The sequence below is a fragment of the Heterocephalus glaber genome, unplaced genomic scaffold, assembly GCF_053883595.1.
Source record: "Heterocephalus glaber isolate CG9 unplaced genomic scaffold, H.glaber_assembly_v1.0 deba00001577, whole genome shotgun sequence".
NCBI lineage: Eukaryota > Metazoa > Chordata > Mammalia > Rodentia > Bathyergidae > Heterocephalus > Heterocephalus glaber.
In genome coordinates this window covers 9,562,839-9,586,317 of record NW_028258358.1, presented here as the reverse complement: position 1 = coordinate 9,586,317, position 23,479 = coordinate 9,562,839, and the positions used below count along the sequence as shown (strand labels likewise).

Here is a 23,479-nt window from a genome sequence, read left to right as displayed (position 1 = left end):
CTGAGGTTTTCTTAAGGTTGTTGATTGCTCATGTTGTAATTGTTATAAAAAAAATTTGATATGGTCAACCTTGACGTAGGCCTTTTTAAAAAATATTCACTAGTATATCTTTAGCTTGACTTTGGTAGAGCCTATGAGCAATGGGACATTTTGAAACTTCTGGGCATTAACTTTCCCATGTACTCTGTTGTTTAAATTTAGTGTGATCTACTTATTTGGGAGTTTTATGACTTGATGTGTGAATAGACTTGTAAATGCACAATCCTGTTCTTGAATTTGACTTTAATTATAAACTCGATTTTACTTCGTGCTCACATTAATATCTGAGAAAGGTGGCCAGATTTTTATGTTTTTGGTATATTTCCAAATATTATGTCAAATTTATTATTCTCTTTTATTTTCCTTGTCACTGCTGTACTTACAGTCTTCTGTGTATTTGTAGAATGCTGTAATTAATAAGAGTTTAGACCCTGTGGTTAATTTCAGTGTCTGTTGCCCATCTCTCGATGTGAAGATCACTTCATTGCCGTCTCAGCATGGAGATTGCTGGCACACACACATGCCACACACAGACAGCAGCTCTTTTAAAGAAAATGATATTGCCAGAAAATTAATGTGTCAGTTAGACAGAGCCAAATGAGAAGATATTTCTTTTAGATCATGTTGCATAAAAACTCTTGTTTAGCACAGATGAAAAAGGATAATGTCTTGATTTGTAGGCTGACATTTTGTCAAAAAAATTATAGTGATAATTTGCCAGTGGCACATCAGAGGAACTGAATAATGCAGCTGTCTCCTGTTACCATAAACTAATGGAGAATGTACAGATACATGCCTTTGTGATTCTTCGAAAGAAGTAGCGTTGAAAAAAATAACAAAACTCAAGGTCAGGTAGCTGGAGGGTACTTAATTTTAGGATTCGCCTTGTGTTAGACTTTCTCCAGTCCTAGTTATAATGCTCTCATTGAAAGTAACGAGGGACTTTACGTCATCTCATTGAAAGTTGACTCTGAACTATATCATCTCAGTGAAAGTAACATGGGATCTTTAGTACTTAAACAATTAGGAATTACCTTGGAGAATAACATTAAAAACTAGAAAGAAGAAATGTTTCCGATTCTTGCTTTAAGAATAAATGATTAGTGTGAACTGAGGAAGTTTATTCACTGCCAGCTTAAAGAACTTTTTAGAATATTTTATGTAAATATGGCCATTAGGCAAAATAAAGGAACACCTAAAGTAATGTAGTAATGAAGTCCTAGAAAGAGCAGGTCTGTGAACTTGGGCAAATCACTTCAACTTCCTAGGCTTTGCGTCTGCCTCTGTTAAAATGGAAATTATATTTTAATACTACCTCCTCTCTAGGTGGCTTTTTAGAAGTAATTGAGAGAACCCAAGTCAAAGGACCAGTTACAGTGCCTGGCAGTCTTGACTAAAGCAAATTGCGTGTATAGAGTGACTTTTAAGAGACACAGGTGAGCACCAGTGGCCCCCTCTACTTTCACTCTTCTTCCCCTCTAGCATTCTTTCCCATTCCATTCCTCTTTATTCCTTGATGCACAGTAAAAATTTTGGTATAATATAAGTCCAACTAAGTATACTTTTGTTGCTTTATTTTTAAGTGATCCCTTATTTTGTGGTAGGATTTTATGTTTAAATGCCTTTAAAACCTACATATTTAAAGTACAACCACTGTACACAACTAAGTTCTATTTTACACCTGTGGTCTCAACTGTGTATGGTTTCCACTGAAAGTATTTGCATGTATGTGAAATGAATTACTACTTTTTTTAGCTATTAGTGTACCTTAACAAATTTCATTTTATTCTTTTAAAAACAATTTTTAAAATAATTATAAAACAAGTGAGCAGTTTTGCTCACCACCCTCAGTTAATGATTCTTAAAATGTTATTTATGTGTGGGTTGACCTGAAGAGATTTGTCTTCCTGTTTTACAACTGTGGATAATACCTTTATTTTCAGAATCCATTGCCTTCTGGGCTTAGAATGAAGAAAAAGGATATAGAGAATTCTCAGCTGATCTTTATTGCTCTGCTGCATTAGGGAAGTTTTCAATTGAGCCCAGAGAGCAAGAGCCTATTAGTCAGGGGCTGCTGTCACTGAGAAGATTTGTGCTCTCCATTTTGGGGAATGTTTTAGAATGAAGGACTCTCTATCATTTGTAACCATCAGGCCAGGGTGAACTAACCCATAATTTGGGCTAATATATATATACCCCCGACCCAGCCTAACATACACATACAGGCTCACACACACACTAATAGCAGAGTAACAGGAAGGTAATGTTTAGTACTGAGGACAAGGTGGCCTGAAGATATTTCTGTGGCAACAAAAAGGCCCCTACAGATATTTGTCTTCTAGGCTTGGTGCTGTTTATTAGAGGCTGCCTGTTCTACAGACTGTAATTATCATTAGGTAGAGAAAGGTTTCTGAACGTGGGTGGACTGCTTGGCTGATGCTTTGTGACTGATTGATTTGTTTAGCACAGCTTTGAAATAAATTCCAAGAGAATATTAAGAATCTGAGATCACTATGCTATTTGTCTCTGTAGATGAATCCATAGCTAATTATAGGATGCTTGCTGAATGTGGATGAAGTGTCTGACCAGACAACATAACCAGCAATACAAAAACACAAGAGTGACTACCGTTTGTAAAGTAAATTTAGTGCATATGCCACTTACACTGTTAGAAGTCCATATTCTTTTAGGGGAAGACACTTCAGTCAAAGCAGCCTTTGAATCAGGTTGTCATTGGAGTGTTTTCCAGGGGCTCAACAGTCTACGATTCAGATTTATCTTCTGTTTTTACAACTGGAACTCAGAACTTCCTAGATTTAGGCATAAAATTAAAAGCATATGGGCCAACAGTAATCTCACTCTGACTAGAATGTGTTTGGAGTGTTTTGTTTCCCTGCATTTATAGCCATGAGCAATATATCTAATAAACCAATACATTGTCATTGCTAATGGAAAAGCATGTAGAAATTAGACTAATTTTGGCAGCAAAATGATTTTACCTCACTTTTTTCAAGAAATTGATTTCAATTGTAGCATTGCAAAATTTTATATTTTACTATATGGTCATTTTTCTTAGACATTATTAACTATAGGAGTTTCACAGGCAATATTCTGTGTACCTACTGGGATTTTTCATGAGTGATAATGTAATTGCATAACACCATATTTGGAAACCATGTAATCATTCCGTTAATATATAGAACTCTGAATGAATGAATTTCACTAATGTCTAAATTCATGCTATAATGGTTATATTGAAAAAATGTATTAGAATGAATTTTTGTGTTTTTTGGACAGTTGTTTTGGTAGTTATTGTAATTAGCAATTAATAAAATGTCTTGAAAGGAGAAGTGATTATGAACAGAATGCTTTTGTGTATGGAGTATATGGGCTAGTATAAATGAATGTTCTCTTTGATATGTGAAGGTCTAATTAGGTGTCAGGTCTTCTGTGCTCTGGACAATCATTGTTTTATTTTCATGTATGGGTAGAATGTCTTATGATGACTAGACCTCTGATCAGTTTGTTGAATAGACATAATTTGCTAAAGTATAAATACAAAATGATTTTATACTTTTCCTGAGTCTTCTGAATTCTTATTGCCATCTTATAATTGACATTTGAAATACTATCTATAACTTATTAATGACTTTTTGGTTATTTAAAGGAAAAAAGTTTAAATTCAGTTTCATAATTCAGACTGTTATCTAACTTTAAGCTCTTTATTCTTTTCCCTTTTCTAAATGTCTTAGAGGAGGAAAGTACATTCTGCTTCTTTACCTTTCTGTCATTCATTTTGGAATGTGTTGCAGGTGGTAGAGGACTACATTACTGAACTCTGTTATTTCCTTCTCCCTTTTCTAATAGGTGTGAATGGTGGAATGGGGAGAGAAGGCAATAATGGAGTGCAAACAGTCTGATCTGGCTTCGTCTGGTTCTTTGCTGTAGGTGGCTTTAGTGTTGTGATGTTCTTTATATCACGAATACCTTTTATTTCACCTTCTCAAAAACCTCAGAGAACTGGACAGCCATATTACCTCCCAGTTGGCCAGTGGTCCCTGTCTTCAGTGCCCCTCTCTGGACAGAGTGTCCCTACCTGGTGGTCTCTTGGGCAGCTCCAGTGTCCTGATCTTGGCTATTTGGTGCTGGCATATCCCTTTTCATCCCATTTCCCTGGGCTCTTGCCATCAAAGTAACATGGAGAGGGGAAGGGGGGAGGGAGAGAGAGAGACACAGACTCAGAGCCAGAAGCATAGACAAAGACAGAAACAGAGACAGAGACAGAGAGACAAAAAATCATATCTCACAGCCTCTTTCTGTTGCAGGTGCCTTTTGAGGTACAAGCCCACCTTCCTTCTACATGGTGTCTTAATTCATGAACTCTCATATCATTATAATGCCAAAAGGTGGAAGTGTAGGCTGTGCAGTAAACCCACCACCCCTTCTGTTATCTGTAGTCCCTAATTTCTTTTTTATCCATTTCTGAAGAGGTGGATAATCATTGGGGAGTATTGCTTACATGCATGTTTGGCCAGCTGACTGAAAAATAATACTTGCTTCCTGCAGATACTGTTATATTTATGATAGGGTCTACTGGCATCTATCCCCTTTGTCCTTGGTTAGGGTAAGCACCTAATCACCTGCCTGTATTCTCCTTGCCCACCCAGCAAACACATAACTCTAGTATTTTCTTTTTTTCCCCTCTCTACCTTTTTCTTATGAACTCATACAAGTGGCTCAGGTTAAGGTGATAGTTATGAATAGCACAGATTTTTCTGCCACATCGTAAAAGGATCCTGAGAGAATTGTCTGGCCCTGGATATTTACAACTCTCTTTAAAAGGAAGTGGCTTACTTCATTTTAGCTTCAGTTTGGGGTTAGTGGACAAATCTAGTACAATAGGAAACGTTCTACAAGAACTATACAATTCCTTTGAGAGACTGAGACAGAGATAAAGAGGTAGGAAGAAGGCTGGGAATATAGTTGTAGCAGAGGGTAGAGTGCTTGCATAATGTGCACAAGATCCTGGGTTCAATCCCTAGAACTGCAAACAAGTAAGACAAAACCCAAACTAAAAACCAGGGACAAGAAAAGAGAGGGGTTGAGAGAGAGAAAAAGAGAAAGGATGGAGTGCAGGGTGCAGGGGATATATATTGGTATCCTTTTTATATGACAATTACTAACCTGTTAGTCCCTCCTTTAGTAAAGATTAATGAACTCTCTGAATAGTTTGCCATTTATTCCTTTCCAGGCACATACAAAAGGGAAGAAATTTTAATAAGAGGAAGAAAAGTGCTTTAATGGGAAGCATACAGCCAAGAGGGCAGAGTACTCCAGATTTAAGAGGTCAAGGTAACCCACCTGGAGGAAAGGAAGGCTCAGTAGATGACTGAAGGAAAAGTAGGAATTAGGCAGGTGAGGGAAGGGAGGAAGAAGAGTGTTCCTGGCAGAGATAACTCTACAAGAGACCAGGATGAAGAGAGAACACAGAAACTTGAATTATTGAAAGTCCAGAATGGACTTGTGGAGCTTATGGAGCAAGCTTATGGAGCAAGTAGGCTCAAGTGAGTTGTCTAACATAATTTTAGAAGAACAAAGAGAAATCAGATTATGAGAAATGTTGGAGAATTATCAACTTTTTATAATGTCTTGGTCAAGGATTTGGAGGTTCCCTGACTTATGTGTCAGGGATCAACAGTCATCACCACCATCCTGTGCTTGGGACATAGGAGACATTCAGAAAGTTTTGTTCCTCTCACCCACATGTATGTATATTGTTTGAGAAAAAATACAGTTCTTATTATGACAGTTTGATTTTACCAGAAACAATTTCTCATCAGAAGTTTTAAAATTATTTAATTGGAAATTATTTGTTTCATATAACCTACAATCTGAATTAACAGTGAACACGAAGGTGGTGATGTTTTGCTTTATAGTAAATAACTTTGATACTATCATCTCCTTGTAAAGGTGAAGTATATTTGGGATCTGATTCCTCAATAATTCATTTTCTGTTTTACCAGTTTTGTGTTCATTTCTCATTGACTGGACTTCTGATCTAGGGCTGTAAAACTTGCTGGCCTAATATAAAACTAAGGGCAGGATTTTATTGTTTACTGTCACTCGGTTCTACCTGGTGTGTCCTGGACATTCCTTCTGTACCCGTTCACTGCCATCTACTCTTTCATACATGGCTCCAACATTACTGTATATAAACTTTTTCTTCACCATTACCATTTCTAGCCACTGACTAAGAAGGTACTGTAGCTGTTATAGATCAAACTGCCTAATTTCCTTTCTTAATGTTTCAGTTCCTAAATAGAATTTCATATGTTAAAAATTCCACTATCCAAATCAAGTGCATGAGAGAAACATTATGGTACATGAAAAATAATACTAGGTTGTTAGGTGAGATTTTTGTCCTAACATTGCGTGACACTTTTGCATATTACTGGAAAAATTACTTACTTCTAGACTGTAGGTAGTTTGCTTTATTTTTACTGTCCAGTGTGAATAAAGGTGTTCTAAAGTCTTTAGCAATTCTAGGGTCTTAGGAATATGTACAATATTTTTCTGTTATATGAAAGTTATCACTTTAGGTAACATCACCCATCTAGAACAACTTGGAATCTGAATCCTGACTGAAAGGAGTTGTCCACAAAAAAACAATTTCTCATTATCCAGCAATGGTGAAACCAGTGAAAGAGTGTTGAAGTACCACAGATTCAACAAAGGCTGTGAGTGTGTAGTTCATAAACTAAAATGTAACCACAAAGAAAGTAAGAAATACCTCTGTGGGTTGGCTTTACTATAAATGCCAAGAAATTTTAGATACAATATGTTATGGCTTATATCTGGATGTCACCCCAAAGCCTTGTGCTTTGGTTGGGCTTTTAGGAGGTGGCTGGATCATGAGTGTGCTACTGGACTATGAGTGTGCAATATATAAGTCCATTGATTTGTTTAGCACAGTTCTGGGTGTGAAATAGTGAAATAGTGGGAAGACCCACCCTGGGTGTGGATGGCATCAATTAATAGGTTGTAGCCTGAAAGGAATAAAAGAGAAAGAAAGATTGCTGCTATGCTACTTCCTCCTGGTTGCCCTGCCATGGGCTATTTGTCTTCTACCATCCCCCTCTGCCACACCACCCTACCTTGGAGCCAGCTGATTATGGACTGAAACCTCTACAAATTTGAGCTAATATAAACCATTCCTCATTTAACTTGTAGGTGTCAGGTATTTTGTCCCAGCAATGAAAAAGTCACTAGGACACAAGCCAAAAGATACAGGTGAAATAAGAGGAAAAGGAGATAGAACAAGAAGGCAATCCATTGTTAAATAAGAACTATCACTCTGTAAGTCTTTCATTAAATTTGATGGAACCCCATAGCTATGCGTTACAAATCTCTAAAAACAGACCTTATTGTGCTGAAGATTTAGCTCAGTGGCACCACACCTGCCTCGCAAGGGCAAGGTCCTGAGTTTGATCCCCGGTACCCCCCCAAATTAATTAATTAAAAAAATAAAAACAGAACTTATTATTATTGGAATGGGTATTTTTTTCTAACCAACAGTCAAAAGGATATTTAATTTTTTTTAAAAAAACCTAAAGTCTCCATTATAATCAGAAAATGGCCTACTAGCGCAATTGTTATTATTACTGTTTTAGAAAATCTACTCAATGTACATATGGAACACAAAAAGTAAATTCTAGATCAAGTTAGATAAAAATTCTTTTAGTTTGAAAGAAGTTGATTTAATACCTCAAAGTAGAGAAATAGTACTGAAAACACTCATTTAGTAAAAATGCTAAAGAAAATAGCATATCTGTGCATCATTAATTGAAGATATAATGGCATTTATGGTCACAACCTATTGTGAATTACCTGAAGATAAATTTTAAAAGAATAAAAAGTAGATAATAATGGAATGTCAAAAGTCTTAGGTTCTTGTAAGCTCTGAAAACTGTACTGTGTATATTACTCAGGAACATCAATTTATGGTGAATATGGTTCCCCAGGTGTATTTATGTGTATGTTGGTGTCAAGGATGTGTGCATGTTTCGTTTTAAGACATCTTAAAAGTTTTATAGTTTTATAAAAGCAGATAGTTTTATAGATTTTTGAGTACTTTAAGTGCTGATTATTACTGGATTTATTCCTGCATTGTCTTTTCCCTTCCTCACTTGTGCAAATATTGTTTCCCAAGTTACCACACCCCCTGGATTGCAAAGTTCAGCCAAAGAGAGGCATTGCAAAGCATCTTAGATGATTAAAGAACCCACCAAAACGGCACTTCACTGTGTCACTGACTTGGGCAGCTTTTTCAGCTGTGGTCATCCAGCCACCCAGGAAGCCTCTTCTGTTATCTTGTTCCCCTTGGATGGAGTCATCCCTGTATTGTGACATTTCCTTCTTTTGTCTTTTTAGTTCTAGAGGTGAAAGTAGTTTTTAGGCTTTTCACTGTTGCTAATCTGGCTTATTTCACTGTTCCTCTTTTTTTTTTTTTTTTTTTGTTTCTCATACCTGTTGTCACTTGCATTCAATTTCTTCCATTTAAATACTCAGTAGAATACCTCTTCTTGACTGAACATTGAATTATGTAGAAGCACGATTGTGCTTTCCTTTACTTAAAAAAGAACAATACCTGGCATATAGTAAATAATCAATATTGTTGATTGAATGCATTATAAAACAATGAGGCTGAGAAAAAATGTACTCATCAAATTACTTGCAGATATTCAGTCAATGAAAGCTAATGAGAAGACCCACACAATATACATAATTAAACTAGATCACATAAATTTTGTTTAGTCAGTCATTAGAAAAGAGATTCGAAGGTGCCCTTTTCTGTGACCCAGGGCTAATTGGTGAAGCATTGCAGAGGTGTGGCTCAGGGATATGTGGAAGAGTGCCATTTCAGAATAAGATGTTGGAAAGTCAACTTTGAAGACTGAGAAGCACTCAAGAAAATAGTGGAGAAGAACCTTCTTTTGAACTTTTAAAGTGCTCTCTGAACACTGTTATCTGAATAAACTTACATTACTAGCAAAAGTGTGGATTTCTATTTATTCTTTTATCATCATCATCATCATCATCATTATAATGTGACAAAAATTCAAAGTAGATTGTGGTTAAAAAAATGGGTATTATATTAAAATAAAAAATTAAAAAAAATAATAGCTTCACTCCATCCACCTTTGTTTCCACACATGTAACCCAGATCAGGCTTCCTTGCAGCAGAGATAATGGTTTGTGCATATATTAGGAATATGCAGGTTGCATGTTGCTGTGCAAATTGAATTTTCAACTTTTCTCACTAAAAAGAATAATTTAGACCTCTTCTGTGTAGTCAGTAACTTTGTGCTTTTTTAAAATATGTAGCTGCATAGTACTCTGATATGTGGATGCAGCAGATTTTTTTCTTTGTCAGATTCCTTATTGATGGACACTTGATTTTTTGGCACTGGCTTCTATTTTGGTGGATGTGAGACCTAAGCAAAATAAGCACTGTGTGTGTGTGTGTGTGTGTGTGTGTGTGTGTGTGTGTGTGTGTGTGTGTGTGGCTGTGTGGTCATAGTTAATGTTCCTGTTTTACTTAAATATCTGCTAGAGCAGATGAAAATCTTACTAGCCATAGTTTCAAATGTACCTGAATATATATGTAGATATTTGATTCTAACATCTTTCAAAATCTTCAGGAAAAGTTCTTTCAGGAAGTTCATCCTGAAGAAGAGGGATCACATACGGAATAGTTTCACTAACTCTTTGCTTTCCTTGGTTCTTGTTATTTTTGTTGGTTATTCCACAGTATTACTCAGATTATAAAACAAGGAAAGATTTCTGATGATGAAGAATTTGTAGATTTTCAAACAAGGCCTACCTTAAATATCCTAATCTAAGCATTAGAATTTCTAAGTCAGTTGAATCAACAGACTGGGCTCTAAGATAAATACTTAACTTGTAGGAGCTACTTGTGCCAACACAAAAATAAGACAAATGAATGTTTCTGACAAGTTGACTATACGTAAAAGCAGTGAGGAGGCTATTTTCTGGAAGATTGGTCACCACTTATAAAATTATTGCTTTGGTTTGGAGGTCAGCATTGCTTTTTGTTAGGAGATGGAGATGAGTGGTGGAGTGCTGGCCCACCATGTATCAGGCTCTGGGCTCAGAGCCCCTTTACTACCTCCCCCCTTTACTACCTTCCCCCTCCATCTAATCTGCCTAATTCATGAGAAATATGAATAAAAATGCAAGCTATCAGTGGAAACTTCATTAGAAATAGAAGTTGAGGGAAACTTTAGTGTTTCCCAGTTTGTTGTCATCTACACATGCAACAGCAAATACATTTTTAGAGGAAGACAAAATTTGAGGTATATAAACATGTCCAACCCAGGAAGAAGTTAGAGTGTATGCATCTCCATTTTGGTTATGAAAGCAAGGAAATGCATAATTACATAAGAAGTGTTTTCTTTCAAAGCCAGTTTGATTATGCTTACTTTGAAGTTAACTTGTTCAGAAGTCATTTCTCAAGATTCTTCAAAATGGTACTTCTTCAGTCTATTTTTAAGTTTCATTTTTGAGGCAGAATTAATTTAGTTACTGACTGCATTAATATAAAAATTTGAACAGTGACCTTTATTTGTCCCAGTGTTAATATATTCAGCTGTTCAGAGGAGAAGATACAGTTCTCACTTTAGGTCATTCTAGGCAAGTGGGATTTTTATTTATACATAGTAATAGTGTGAGAGATGTCCATTTTTTTAAATATATGAAAATATATTTTAAATAATATTTGTTTTCTTTTTTCCCCAAACATATTAATGTTTTCTTTCCCCCTTACCCGTACAATGAGAGTATATTTGTGTATATGTGCATATCTTCTTAAAAATTAGAGTTCCCTATCAAAATATCTTTTGCTTTCAACTTCTTATTGGAAATATGTGTTTTTAGCCTTTGACTTTTTACTTTTAATGTGAAAAGTATTGGGATAGCCTAGCAAAATTCACCCCTTACTTTGCTGTGTCAGCTAAAATGCTAGAATTCACATTTTTTGAGATGTTCATGGAAGGTTTAAGCACTTTCACAGTTTTTTTCCTCTTCATTGACATTGTATTTAAAAGTATGAAATTACTTATTTCTTTTGAATTCTGTCTTTAAGAACAAATCATTGGATTATACATTGGCCAAAGACAAAATTGCAACAAATTTAATGTGAAGATCAAATTGTTCTTACTTAGGATTCTAGAATTGTGCAGCACTTGGTTCCATAAAGTCAAATAAATGTTCTTGTGAGTTGAGAAGAGAGGGTTGGCTTTATAGGCAGCAAAGGGCCAAAATAAACAAAAAAGGATTGCTCATTTCCAGGTTACTTTGCTTAGGGATTGAAGTAGAGGAAATTTCCTTACTATCTTGACTCAGGTTGACTGGAGTTTTCCTGTTTTTTGGCAAACTGATCCATTTAAAGTTCAGTTTGATTACAAGCACTTAGCATAGATGACTCCATTGTGGCCTCTGGAATCTTTGGTTGGTTGGTTGGTTTGTTTTTGGTACCAGGGATTGAACTCAGGTCCTTGTCCTTGCCGCAGCAGGCAGGGAAACCCCTGAGCTAAATCCCTGGCCTGGCCTCTGGAATCTTGTGCAGGAAGCTAGTCCAACACAGTGGCCTCACACAAACTTTGTTTAAAACATGATAAAAGCCATTAAAACAAATGTCCATCAATTTTTAAAGATTTCACCAGAAAATTTAAATCTATTTTCCCTCCATCACAGCATTTAACATTATATGAAAATAACCCTACTTACAAATGTTAAAGTGATTTTTAAAAAATAAGACTTAATGAGAGAAAAGGGTTTTTTTCCTTTGTGAGAAAATCTTGATTTCAAATGAAAATTTTTGTGGAAAGTGTATTTTGCTTTCTAATCAGAAAGTTTAAGCAATTTTATGATTGACTTTTTAATGGTTGCTTAAAAATAGGTATTTTTGGTGATAATTATTTTGAAGTATAGCTCAAAATAAAGCTCGTAAAATCCATTACTCTGATCTGATGCTTATGTGAGGCAAATGACAAGGAATAGTTTATTGGGTGGGTAGTGAGTCAGAGGAAATCAATCATTATTTATCTGATGTTAATAAAGTACAAATAAGGGTAGACATGCTTTACTATGGACTTGTTCTTGTGTGTTCTTTGCTTCAGATTTGCTTAACATCAGTGTATGCCTCATAATGCAAATTATGACATCTTTATAATATTCATAATTTAACCACATGAGTACTTAGAGGAAATCTAAGAGTAGGCCAAGCACTGTTCTGCTTTTATTGGAGCCAATGCTAGGAATTTACTCAGGGTCTTGTGCACGTTAGTCAGGTTCTCTTCCACCCTGGCTCTGTTTTTTTTTTTTTTTTTTAATTTAAAAACTTGTAAAAATTATTTTGTATTAGATACTTTAACAACCTACTGTTTGAAAAAGTATGATTACATGTATTTCCTTTTATCTCATAATATTCTAAAAAGCAGAAGCACAGCAGCATTGTGCTTATTTTAAATTTTATTTTGCTTTTAGATTTTAAATTTGTTTTTTAATCTACTAGTTTTACATTATCTTTGCTGAAACTTTTTAATGATTCACAAATTCAGGGATACTCTTGGATTCTCTTGAATAAAAAGCAATCTTTCAAAAGTTGATACTTATTACATAACACATTTGTCATTGAATTTTCTATAGATATGTTTTAGCAGGTGGAGATTGAAATCACAGTATATGGTTAGTGAGAAAAACAGAATAATCCCTTGGACTCTAAATTTTTATGGTCAGACTTTAAAAGAAAGCTAACCTCTCAGATTTCAAATTTTTTGAATATGTTAAATGAAGACTGCATTGTAGACATTAAGAGTTAGGGTATTGTAAGTGCCTATCCCAGTTTTCAGAGACAGTACTATTACAGCTGTTTAGAGTAATTTGTAGTTTAGACCCCTAATACCATACATCATTGCAAAATAAAGAGATAGATAAAATGGAGATTTAACTGTAAACTGTATGTACGTACAGTACATACACACATTTATGCACATATATTTGATACGGACATTTTGTATATAAATGTCCATTTTACACACAAATATCTGCCTATCTTGTGATTTTCTGTGCCTCTGCTCAACTCTCTTACCCTCTTTTAAAAGATGGGCAGGGTTACACAAATTCATGTGGATTCTACTAGAAACTGTAATGAAAAAAAACTAAATATATCAAAAGACTCTTATAAATGTAAATAAATCAATCTGGGCCTAAAATAATCTATAAAATCCCATTTGCTTACAAAAATCAGTGTCTTTACTATCTTGCAGGAGATTTATATGAACACATTTCTAGAAATTTTAGTAGTGTTTCAGTTGTTTACCGTAATTTCTGAGTGACTTTTCCAAATGCAGTGAAATCTCCATAGTTAGGCTTCTTCAGGATAAACAAAGAGCACAAAGCTTGACAGACCAGAGCGAAGAATCAAGACTTGAGTCTTCAGATGTCCCTAAAATCTGATGAGATTTCTTACATGTCAAATGACATAGAAAGGAAGATTTGTAAAACATAAAAACATTTATCTGCAGAATGATTCTTTCTGAACAGTCCCAGTAAGGCATGTACATATCCCCCCTCCCCCTGGCAATTATTTACCATATTGTTTATAAAACACCAAACCACAGTAGCCTCTAATAACCTCTTTTTAACTAACACAAATGAAAAAAGAACAAGATCTATTATTCTCATAAAAGACTTTATGAAACAATGAGTGATAGAATTATATATATCATAGGATATATGTCCTTAATACTTATATATATATCCTTATATATTGTCCTTAGTACTTTGAATAGTAGCAAAATCCATTTTCCTCACCAAAAGCCTTCATAGTTATAAGACAGTCTTTTTTTTTTTGGTACTGGGGATTGAACTCGGGTCCTTGCGCTTGTGCAGCAGGCGGCGAAACCACTGAGCGAAATCCCTGGCCCAAGATAGTCTTAATGATTTAGCAGATCTGTTACAATTAAAATACAAGTTCAAAAGCCATTGTAGTGTAAACTATTTTTATCTAAAATTGTAGTTCTTATCAGCTGCAGAGAATGATCAGTAGTCATAAAATTTATACAAGGTCAAAATATTATTATGTATTATCACTTTCCATCATGCAGTCTTTCAGTTGGTTTTCCTAAGGGAGCACCTTCAGCAGTCATTTTCTTTTTATAGGAATATTTGGCTAATCTCAAATCTTCATCCTGAAGTTTACAAAGATATTAACACTTATTTAGATGAGCAGATCTACTGAACCCCAATTTTCTATCACCGAGTACAGATTCCTGAAGAAGTAAAGAGCATCTTAGGTGGTAACTAGACAGAATTTGAGAGATTCTGAGTACCCCATACTCATGTATGAAACTGTTTTGACTAGCAGAGTGGCAGCACTCCCACATCTTAAATATTGTTGGCATGTTGAGGGTAAATGTCATTTGAAGGCTAGAATTTAAGATTTTCTACTTTGTAATAAGTCTACAGATAGACTTATACCTGGTGACCCTTGTCCCATTTTGGAACTTACAAAACAGAAATATTGGTTTTAGCCTGCTTCATTACTATCCATCAAAGCTGTTCCGTGGAGTTCTGACTTATCTCGGTAGGGAACATCAACCTTCCTTGTTTCTTACGTCAAAATCATAGGAATTATCCTTGATTTCCTTCATTCAGTCACCTCCACATTGAAATATGCTTTTTGTCTAAATTGATTTCTGTCTCCCTGCTTGCTCACTCAGATCTCATTGGTTTCTTTCATTTCCTCTGGCCTCCTTCACTTGTCTTCCACATAGTTGTTTCCTGAAGTGGCATCTGTTGCAGGTCAAGGACATGGCAGACAGAGGGCTTGTGTTGTCTAGGAAGATTTTATTTCATAAGCAGAATTTACGCAGCCTGAAAGTGAGTAAGATTCATAACACAAGAGGACATTGATAGGTCCCTTCAGGAGAGGAAAGAGGCTAATATAGGGACACTTGTGTTTTAGACAGAACAACACATTTTAATCCTCAGAACAACTTTAGGAAGTTGATTAAGTTAATAGTTTTATTTTCCTGATGAGAAAAGAACTCTATCTTATTCAATAAATGAGATTATAGGTAAACTGAGGTTTTGTTCTCTAAATCTTTAGAAACTGAGAAGAGAAATTAAAGTTTGAGCATAATTTTTTTTTCCAACTATATTAAATTTGGGGAAGATGCCTCAGGGTGGCATTTTTTCCAAACACCTGTATATGTAATTAAGGTTGTACTGTAATAAAATAGCCATGCAGTATAGAGTAGGAATGTGGTTCGTCTTACCCATTGTCATATAGAACATGCCCTAAATTTAACATCCAGTGAGAAGTAGTGTGTTGTTAATAGCATGTTAAAATTATTTTATCAACTGTCCATTATAGAAAAATATCTTTGCTTTTGTCATGTTGTTTCCTACAATTTATTAACCATGTACATACTTATTTTTCATATTGCGTTGCAAGCTCCTTGACATAGAAATGCGTACATACCTTTCCTCTATTCTGGAGTGCTCTGCCCAAACTTAGCAATAATTACACATTTAATAGATGGAAGTTGGACTGAATTTACTACTGTTTTACTGCTGCTGATTCAGTTTCAGGCCCACAGTGGTCCCTTATCTCTTTTCCTTTTGAATTTGATCTTAGGTGTCCTTCCCTGGCATATCTCTTCAATGTCCTCCCTTCCCCCCCAAAAAGGAAGAAAAATACAAAAATATGCTACCTTGTAGTCCTTTGAATATCATTTGGTTTAAGTAAGGCAAGTTACTGATTTAGCAAGGATGCATAAATCATTTTGTTTTTCTGCAGTACTATGGCATACATTTTTAAAGACCTACATAGAAAAAGCTGGTGTTGCAGCATAGAGGAACTTTTGAGACTTTTTATACTAATCATTTTTCTCATCTAAATAACTGTGTTTTTAATATTGTTGCCATTCTTATTGAAGTTGCTTTATAATGAGAAGATAAATTATAAGACAATCTTTTATTTAACAGCTACTAACAAACTCGAGGATGCATTTAAAAAGGGGACAATATAATGTTTATGTCATTCATAATTATTAGGAGAAGGAATTCTTAATTTGGCAAGCTTCCCAACAATGAATTAGTAAATTTTACATTCAAAGATGTTTGTTTTAATTCCACAAAGGATGGTTTACAAAGACACTAATTTAACAATAAAATGTAAATAAAAATGAGAATGAGTATGACTTTTCCTGGAAAGACTTTTCCTTTTTCTCTTCTCTTTTCTTGGGAGTAATGGGGATTGAACCCAGGGTCTTCACCCTGAGCTACATCTCCAGCCCTTTTGAACTTTTGAGATAGGGTCTTACTGAGTTGCCCCAGCTGAGCTCAAATTTGTGATTCTCCTGAATTGGCTTCCCGGAGTACTGGGATTACAGGTGTGTACCACCATGCCTGGCTTAGCTCTGTATTTTATGATAAGTTTTGTCAGTGTTATAAGGCTAACATAATGTCGTATTACTTGAGTTAAGAATTAATTCCATTCCTCTATTAACATACAAAATAAAAACTGGAAGAACATTTACAATCCTGGGCCAGGACCAGGATTAGATTTCTAAAGTTGCCTGAAATTTGGAATGCAAAAGCAAGTGTGAATAATTGTTAGGTTTGTTAGTGTAAATTAAGCCTTGCTTACTGTTTCACTGCTAGCTGATAAACAACATTTGGTTTAGGTTTTGTAGTATTTATAAGTTAGATCTTCTGCTAGATTTTGTTGTTTTTTGAGGGAATAAGTTGGTTGAAATATTTTGCTTTTGTCATATTCATTATAAGAAAAATGTACCTTGCTAAAAAGTTCATTTTGCTGCGTTAAGATTTTGGAGAATTTCAAACAAAAAGTAATATTTGAGGCCATACTCTTAAGTGAAATAAATAGGACACACGTGTAAATACCGAATCGTTTCTCTGGTGTGAAAAACTAAAAGTGTAAATAAGGATCAAAATGTATAATTGATAATGTGAAATAGGAAGAAAAGGGGCAAAGGAGTAGGGGAAGTGGGAGGGGTAGGGGAAAGGAAAGAAGGGAAAAGAAAAAATATGAGAAAAGGAATAAATAGAGGAAACAAAGTCTTTATAAATAGGAAAGGGTGGAGGGGGTGAAGGGAGGGCAGGGGAATGGGGGAAAAAGTAAGAACCAAGATACTCATGTAAAGGTACAAGATCCCAATGATGAATGTAACTGCATTGTATACCTAAAATGTACCAATAAACTTAATGGAGGAAAAAAAAGTAATATTTTAAATATTTCTATCTTCTGCCAAAAATAGCATACAGTGAGTCTACATAGTCTACATTTAAAATGTAATTATAAAAATGAAATTTACATCTTTGTAAATAATGGTTTATAATTCTGAATTGTAAAACTGGAATAGTTTTCCCCAATTTACCTTTTCATTTCTACAACATGCTTAATTTCTGTTTAATTTTCACTTGGCAATGGCTATAGAAATTTGACTATGCGGGACACGTGGCCCCTAAGGCCTCCTTCAAAGGTTCAGGGCTACAGTGTTCTGAAAAAGCAGCCCTGGACAACATGTACTTGAGCAGTCATGGATGTGTTTAATGTCTGGTCAGATTTGCCCAAAAGCCCGTTTGTGGAACTCTGGTGTGAAGAGAGGTTGCTTTAGTACTAAGACCCTCTAGTCCTTTGAATAATTTAGTGATTGCTTTGATTAATATCTTCATAATATTGATCTGTATATGATGTAATTAGACTGTATACAGTCTTTATTATTGTTTTTATTGTCAATATTTTTATTGTCAATATTTCTTTCTGTTTTAAAAATACTGTAGTTTTACCACGTGTTTTAATATCTGATCCATGTTTTCTGTTACAGAGAATCTAACATTTCTTAGCTTACAAATAATAGCATTGATCTACAAAGTATAATAATCTTCTGTCTTACTATATTTTCTTTTCTTGTCTTAAGTTAGTGCCACATTCAAAGTGTTGTAGAAGAGAATATCCTGAGATCATAAAGGTAGACTTCACCAAGTAATAACATCTAAGCTGGCTCATATAAGAGATGAGTAGGATTTTTTTCAGGCAATGAAAGAAGAAATGATATTTTAGATATAAGAAATAGCATAAGCAAAGGGTTGTGGGTGTAGCTCAGTGATAGAGTGCTTGGCTAGCATGTGTGAGGTCCTGGCTTCAATTCCCAGAGCTAGAAAAAAAAAGTAAGAATAAAAAATAACGTGAAAGACAGTGTAATACTTACTGAGCACCAAGTAGCTCAGATCTTTAGTAAACATAGCATTTAAGAAGTATATAGATTTGTCTCTTGTTTTCTGTTTTGTTTGGGGGTTACTAGAAAATGAAACCAGAGCCTGACACATTCTAGGCAAGCAGTCTACCACTGAGTAAGCCCATTTTAAAATTTATTTTGAAAGTGTCTTGTTATGTTGCCTCCAACTTGTGATCCTCCTGTCTCCACCTTCAGAGTAGCTGGAATTACAGGCATGTGCCCTTGCACCTGGTTTATCTTTTGTTTTAAAAGTGTCATAATTGACATTCTCAGAGTTTGGACTATCTTGTAAACCTCAGAAAGTTCTTGCTGTTCTGTAGAGACCTTGATCCTTATCACAGTCAAAATGACGTTTTTAAAACATGAGTCTAATATCACGTCTATTTTTCACAGCTTCCCTTCTCAGAGGCCCAAATTCTTGCCATCTCTTGAAAGTCCTATGTCGCTTAGTTTCTCACTCCAGTCTGACCTCAAGGCTTTCTGTGTTTCCTGCTCCACCTGCACTATCCATACAATTCTTCAGGTCTGCCTAGAAGGCTGCCTTTCTGGCTTCTCTGTCTGCAGCACCCTTCACAAGGACACCAGCCTTGTTTTATTCAGATTTCAGACCGAATCTCACCTTACCCAACAAACCTACACACAGCCCTTTCGAGTAGCTCTTCCTCCTGTGTCATTCTTGGGACCCTTTTCCTGCCTTATCTTTTCTGTTAGATCATCTTTCTTTGGGAAATTAAGTGATATTACTGTAGAGGCTGGACTGCAAAGTCATTGAGAACCAGGAGGCAAACAAGGACATAACTGGAGCCAAAGCTGAGGAATTATGAGCAGTATAGCATAGAACAAATTCTGGATAAGTTAAGCCAGAAATATGTTGAAATAATTAATAGAAGTTTTATACTTTTTAAATATTTTTCTTCATTCTCTTTTACTTTTGACATTATGCCATGCCCAGATAAAAGTCTAGTTTTATGTAAAAAATACTGATCTTTTAAGGTTAAGTTTTATGACTATATGGCCCCTGTAGGGAAAAAAAAAAGATTTTTCAGTTTTTATTAGTCTTTATATAATTTTATGTGATTATCCATGTAGAATATAATTTTCTGTTGAGAAAAGAGGTTGTAGAATAAGTAATTAAATTTACTTTGAGTTCATGCTTTTCCAAAACCAGGGATAAAGTCAGTGTAACTCTTACGACCCATTAAGAGTTGAAGATTCATGCAAAGTATCTATTAACACCATTTCACATTTGAAGGTCAATGGAAAATGCCAATGGAGTTATTACTGTTTTATCATGAAGTTCTTTATGGCAGATAAAGTAGTAAGAAAAGTGGCAAGTAGATAAAATAAGGATGTATTAACTATACATGTGTCTGTTTCTGGAGGGAGAATATTCCAGACCTCAGAAAGAATATACTAAACAACTGTTTTATACCAGATAAATATTCCATGTATCTTGATTCCTTCTGGGGCACGGGATGCAGGGTACAATTACCTAAATTCAGGAGAAACTAAACAAAGAGTGTTCTCAGTCATTCTAGATGAGAGTCGGGAAACTATTCCTCCCTCCCTCCCTCCCTCCCTCCCTCCCTCTGTATATGTCAGCAATCTACCACCACAGTGACTTATTTGGAAGAGAATTCTTCAGCAACATACCACTGCATATGTTGTAAGTTTTTTCAGTTTTGTTATTTAAATTATATGTTTATGCCTAAAGAAAACTACTCTAGTCACCTTAATGTTGTATGCTAAGGGTTGTTTTGTTGGCATATCCAGCTTTTTCCCATAGGTAGGCCTTGGTATGCTATATCAGCTAGAAGTTTTAGTTGGCATGCACTTTCTTCAAAATGTGGGCGAAAAATTTAGAACTATGGGAAATTTTTTGTCTGTAGTACAAAGTATGGTAATAAAAAGACCTTCAGAGAAAGGAAGAAAACAACTTTAAATTGATAGTTAAAAATTTGATCAATTTTTTTTTAATAGAAAATGCTATGTAACTGCAGTGTGGAGGACCAAGGACTGATGGTCATGCTACTACAAAACAATGAAAAAAGTAAGGGATCTCTAGATTCTCCTACCTTTCTCAGTTGTTAAATTACCCCTACCAACAAAATCACACACGCACACGCACACTAAAACTTCATCATGAAGCCATAAATTGGAATTATTCTTAAATCAATTAATAGTGGAGCAAGGGCTGATCTCAATTGAGAATGAAACGAATTTTTATGGGTACAAATATAGTTGACTCAGTAGTTATACAACACTTGCTGTGCTTCTTTGCAGTGTAGCACATCAAAATGAAGGGCTTGTGCTTGCTGTATAAGCACTCTACTGCTGAGCTACATCCCTAGCCCAAACTGTACTGTTAAAATTGAAAAGAGATGAAAGTAATTTCTTTATGATAAACAGCAAGAAAAAATATGTATCACTTTAGTAAGGAAACACTAGTAGAATGAATCTCAACTTTTGTCAATGATGGCATCTCAGGACAGTGGGTTAATATTTTCAAAGTCTTGAGGAAAAATGTCCACATAAAATTGTATGGAAACTCACCATAATTCCATAAAATATTTTCCAACATATAAGCAAAAATGACATTTTTGAGTGACTAAAAACTGAGACACCTAAAGTAAATGCAGTTCATTCTAAACAATTCTAACATTTATACTTGAAGAAAAGGAGAAAAGTCCCAAAAAGATGATCTGAAAAGTAAAAAGAATGAAGACCAAAGTGGGAATATTTCATAAGTTCACACCCATTTTCTTCTTACAGTACCACTACTAATATTTGATTTGTAGGATTTTAATAAAGCAATAAAACTTAAAACATTGGAGTATGATAACGTTTTAAATTCAGAGATAGTGGGAGTCAGTTTCCTAATGTCCTTATGTTGTTTGTGTTTAACCTTATTAATTAATAATTCTGGGTTTTAAAAACACCAAAATAATACAAGAATAAGAATACATTACATAATTCCCCAAACTAACAGTGTAAGGGAAAAATGCATAAGACAAGCAAATAGTAAAACAATTCTCTCTCTCTCTCCCTTCTCTGTCATTACAGCAAATACACAGAAAGACAGGACAAATAGAAAGCAAAATGATGAAAAAAGTAAATCTGAATAGAACTGCTTATAATAGATATCAGTGAATGTGGTAAGCAGAATTCTAGCTGTCCTGCAAGAGTTCCTGTTGGCCTAGGTCCAGCATACACGCCCCCCATAATCCTTGGAACTGTGAATTTGGTGGATTTCCTGCTTGTAATTAGATTATGTTGCATGGCACAGTTGACTTTGAGAGTGGATCTGATGTAATTGTATCTCAGGGGATCTGATCTAACCACATGAGCCTTTAAAAAGTTTTCTCCAGTTAATCTGAAGGAATGTCTTAAAAAGGAAAAACTTTAGAAAGTCAAGACTTAGAAAGGGAAGTCTCAAAATGCCACATTGCAGAGTTCTGAAGGTAACCTCTGACAGCTGAGAACTGTTTTCACTAAAATATGTTGGACTGTGAACCTGAATCCGTGAAATAATAAATGTTATTTTAAGCCAATATATGTATGCAACAATAGAAAACTAGTACAGTGGACTGCAAACAAAAGACCAAAAAAACAGAGATTAGTTTGGAATTAAAAGTATAACTATATATGATTTATAAAAAAACTACCTTAACATAAAAAAATTTGAAAGTAAATTTTAAAAAAAATTTTTTTGAAAAAAGTTGAGAGGTTTGCCATGTAAATGCATCCATTTTATTTCAGACCGTTCAGATTTTAGTATGAAAAACATAATTAGGTAGAAATACAGAGTTTTACTATGTAGTTTATCAGGACAATATGGCAAGTCTAAACTTGTAAGCAGTTTTTAAAATGGCATGAAAATATATAAAACAAGATAATTTGAATATAAGAATTTGGAAAACTTCTACCGCATAGAGGTGGATTTTAATTCATCCTTGTCAGTTATTTTTATGTCAAGCAGGAGATGCTAGTAAAGATTAGTGATGATTTATATAGTACAGTAAGATAAATAGAATAAACATATTCAGATCCTTCTGTCCAACAATTTAGAAAGTAGGAATTTTTTTCAAGGATATATTATAATTCTAAAGTAGATCACACAATAAGTGAAATAAAGTGAAAAGCAAATTTCTAAAAATTTTTATCATAGAGTACATTTTCTAATTACTGTCCTTAATTAGAGGATAATAGTATTAGGATATTTAAATTTAACATCTTTATAAGCTGTTCATGAGTCTAATTAGAAATTACAATGGAAATTTATGAAAATGTTCAGGACTATATGATAAAGCTATTACATATCAAAATTTGTACTATGCTGTAAAACTGGTATTTATAAATTTCAAATAGATTCATGTATATATTAGAAAAGAAATGCTAATTGTGGGCATTTGTTTTATTATATTTCATAACTTCCCTGTGTTACTATGTATTCATTTGCATATATCAAATATTACAAAAGTTAATTTACTTAAATTATCTTTTAAACATATTGAATAGTCTGTGATCTTTTTAATTTGTCCATGATAATTCTGTTCTCTTCCTTTAAATTCTCTTTTGCAAACAGAATATGAAGTTAAAATGACCAATATTGATAGAGTAGTAAATAATGCTCAAATTGTTTTTGAGTGTTTTTTTGTTTGTCTCATCATTGAAATGATTAATTAAAATATAATATTTAGCAGTGGCTATGGATATTTGCAACTTTATAAGGGCAAAGAACTTTATACATTAATTAATTAATTTTAAGACCAAATCTCACTGTATTGTCCAGATCACCCTTGAACTTCTTGACTCAGATGATCCTTCTGCACTGAGTAGCTGGGGATTTGAGATGTATGTTATTGTACCGGATTTTAAGAGCTATAAATCTTTGTACTTCACTTCAGTTTGTATCATATCCAGAGAATATTTTAATGAGGTCTTCTTTAAATGAATCATTGAAAATTCCAAACCTAACATTGTATTTGAGGAAAATAATACAATCAACAAGCTGCTGTCCAGTTCTCTCATACTGGTTGATTTCACTGACTTGAATTGTTAGTATTTAATGCTGTCAGTCAAGGTAGGGC

At 34.5% G+C, this 23,479-nt stretch overlaps 1 protein-coding gene across 11 annotated transcripts in view; it reads left to right on the top strand.

The window, feature by feature from the left end:
• Positions 1 to 23,479, top strand: part of Klf12 (KLF transcription factor 12) — a 663,664-nt gene that overhangs the window by 468,903 nt on the left and 171,282 nt on the right. For 2 of the 11 annotated variants that reach the window (XM_087193028.1, XM_087193030.1), the window contains one exon: positions 1,366 to 1,475. The exons of the other annotated variants lie outside the window; for them this stretch is intronic. The gene's annotated coding sequence lies outside the window, so the exon portion shown is untranslated. The remainder of the gene's footprint in view (positions 1 to 1,365; positions 1,476 to 23,479) is intronic. 11 annotated transcript variants of the gene reach the window in all.